Genomic DNA, 3,564 nt, shown 5'->3' with positions numbered 1-3,564 from the left:
GAAAACTTTCACAAACAAAGCGAAACGGAGGAAGTAAAATGCAAGTTAGAGCTCTGTGAAGCTCCACTTGTCGCTCCCCAAGGGTCATACAAGTGACCCAGAGACCAAGACCTTCCGACATGCTCCAAAACCAATCCCTGGAGGTATGCGGAGCTTATGCCGATTTTAGACAGCAAACTCTACATCTTGGAGAAGATGGGTGCTGTTCCTTTAGACGAAATCCAGTTTTGGCCAAGCTTTAACGCTTTCCCTAATTGCTTCATTCGACAGAAGCATGAACCAAGGTCAGGAAAAGCAACAGAACTGAAGGAGGTCATTATTCTCAACCATGATAAGGCACAGGCTATCTTGTCCAGTAGCCTGAGAAAGGAGGGTTACTCGGTGTCGAAAGTGTTCCCACTAAGTAATAGACACCCTACCTTTCTTGCTCCTACTTCAATAACATTTCCCTTTACGTGGAAGGCATTTAAATCTGTTGCTAAGGCAGTGGAGGCAGGCAAACCATGTCCTGCACTCGAGGAGTGCAAGCCTCTGTCACTAGCCTTACCCATGCAGGAGAAGGATTGGAAGGACGTTCACTTAACCTTTTCAGTAGGGAAGACTAGACGCGGATGTCACTGGACGACAATTTAGCGAGAATCTCCCTAAACTTTCTGAGTTTCTTTTGTGCAAGGAACAAGACACAAAGGAGAGACTTGCAGCCTCCCTATCCCTACAGAACTGCATAGAGTTGTGTTCAGCCTATCAAAGTACTCCAGACATGCTCATAGTCTTGGCCAAAATGCATATGGCCACCTTATTAAAAGACCTATATGCCTTTATGAAGGCTAGGAGAGCCTGTATAGAGTTCGTGTTTACGGCCGCAACAGTGAAACATGAAACCAGGAAGCTGATATCTTCCAACATCTGGGGTAGAGACCTCTTTCCAAACGAGGTAGTCAAAGAAGTGATTGAGAAAGCCACCACTTCTCCAGAAGTGGGGCATATCTTCAAAGAGAAAGTCTTCCACGGATGTGAGTCCCCAACCTAAAAGGAAGACGGAAAATTCTAGGATTTTTCTTCGGGCTGTTCAACAACATCCCACAGTTTCGATGACCGCGGTGCCGCAGGCAGGCGGTCGAAGAGGTAAACCTTCTGATCAGTCGAAGCAAAGAGACGCTTCTGGTAGGAGGGAGGTTCCTTCAGGATCGCTGGACCTTCGATCCTTGGGTCCAAGGCCTAATAAAGATGGGACTAGGATGCAAAATACACATGCCACCACCATCATTTCCCCAACTCTTCCTACACCCCAACCCCATTCTAGAGCAGTATACCTTAGAGCTCTAGAGCATACAGGTGGTAAGGAAAGTATAGTCCATCGAATTCCAGGGAAGGCTGTTTGGTGTTCACAGGAAGGACTCAAGAAAACTCAGAGTCATTTTGGACTTGTTGCCACTCAACAAGTTCAAATAAAACAGCAAGTTCAGAATGTTAATCCTTCCGACCATAAGGACCCTATTTCAAAAAGGAGTGTTCACAGTCTTGTTAGACCTGAAAGATGCCTATTGGCAGCTTCCAGTCAGTCGCCCCCTCTCCTCCTACCTAGGATTCAAGTTACAGAGGATAACGTATGTCCAAAGAATGATACTTGTCGGACTAAACACAGTCCTAAGTATCTTCACGCAATAACCAAGCTGAGAAATGGTTCAGGTAACAAAGTACCTGGACGAAAGGCTGGTGCGGGCAGCACCCGAAGTGGCTGGTCTACGAGCATCCAAGGAAGTGTTCCGGTTCCTGGAAAATCGGGGATGCAAAATCAGCTTCAAGAAGTCTCGATTCTCTCTAGCTCAAAGGTTTCAATGGTTAAAAAACCATCGAAACCTGAGGTCACATCGGCTCTCCTTTCGCTTAGGAATGTAGAAGGAGATTGCAGGGTCGGTCAAGAGACTATGGTAATCAGTCAGGATTCAAAGACGCTAACAGGAAAGAGTTCTGAACTCTCTCCAGTTCGCAATAGTGACAGACCCAGTGCTAAGAGCACAGCTGAAAGATGCGTTAAGAGTCTGGAGAAAATACGCAACAAACGCTCAAAGATATCTAAAATGACCGATATCGGTCTTTCCTTGATCGCTTCCCAAACAATGGTCAAAGGCCAGAAGCCAATTGAAGACCGTGCCCTTGCAACTACCTCGACTATTGAAGATCATCCGCATGGATACCTAGCCGGAAGAATGGGGTGTTCACTCCCATCAGAGGAAAATCTAAGGGACTTGATCATTTCTATCCAAGGGCATGGTAGTACTGTCGTAGTTGGGGAAACTCTCTCCACGCAGATCAGACCTCCTCAGGCTGATCTGGGACATCGAAGCGATAATGAGATGTCGGAACCAACAAGGCTTGAGAGCATCTCATATAGTTTAGGTGATATTAACCATCCCTTGCCTAAAAGGATGGCACCTATCAGCAGTTCATGTACAATCGATCCGCAATGTGACAGCGGATGTTCTACTCAGGCTCAAGCCGATAGAGTTAGAATGGTCCACAGACGCAGACCTATTCTCTCCCATATGGGAGCAAGTCCCCGAGCTGCAGATCGACCTCTTCGTGACGAGCGTCATCAAGAAACTACCTCGATATGTAGCCCCATACGAGGATTCTCTAGAGGAGATAACAGACACCATGTCTCTTGTATGGAAGGGATGGATTCAGGAATTCCTGTTCATCCCATCCAATCTCCTGCTGAAGGTCCTCAATATGCTGAGATCCTTCCAGGGAGGGGTAGCTCTAGTGGCTCCCAAATAGCCCAAGAGCAACTGGTTCCCTCTAGTGAAGGAACTGAGGCTGAGGCTGGCCCTAGTACTGAACCCAGCACTATCTCAGAGGGTTCGGAAGTTAATTGCCTTCGATTTATCACAGAGAGCCCAAACCCTTCATTTCATGATTTTCTTGCCCTAGCAGTTAGGAAAAGGTTTGTGATCTCAGAAGACAATATAGAATTCTTAGAAGAATACAAGTCTAAGTCAACTAGAAGACAATATGAGTCATCTTGGAAAAAGTGGGTTGCTTTCGTAAAAGCAAAAGGACCGAAAGAAATCTCAATGAACTTCTACCTGTCCTTCTTTGTCCACCTTCATAATCAAGATCTGGCAGCCAACACGATAACTACGTGCAAGTCAGCCTTGACTAGACCTCTTCTATATGCCTTTCAAGTGTATCTAGCAAATGAAATCTTTAATAAGATTCCGAAGGCATGCGCAAGGCTTAGGCCTGCAGCACTCCAAAGCTCATCTCATGGTCTTTGGACAAAGTCCTACATTATACCTCATCTGTGAACAATGAAGATTGTTCCCTCAAGGATCTAACCCAGAAGGTTATTTTTCTGTTCGCTATAGCCTCTGGGGCTAGAGTTAGTGAAATAGTAGCCCTATCTAGAAATGAGGGCCACATTCAGTTCACAGAAGCAGGAGAACTGAATCTCTTTCCTGATCCAACCTTTCTCACTAAGAACGAGCCACCCACTAAGAGGTGGGGTCCTTGGAGAATCTGCCCTCTGAAGGAAGATGTCTCTCTATGTCATGCTGAGTG

Source organism: Palaemon carinicauda, chromosome 3 (assembly GCF_036898095.1).
Source record: "Palaemon carinicauda isolate YSFRI2023 chromosome 3, ASM3689809v2, whole genome shotgun sequence".
NCBI lineage: Eukaryota > Metazoa > Arthropoda > Malacostraca > Decapoda > Palaemonidae > Palaemon > Palaemon carinicauda.
This window is presented reverse-complemented; position numbering follows the sequence as displayed.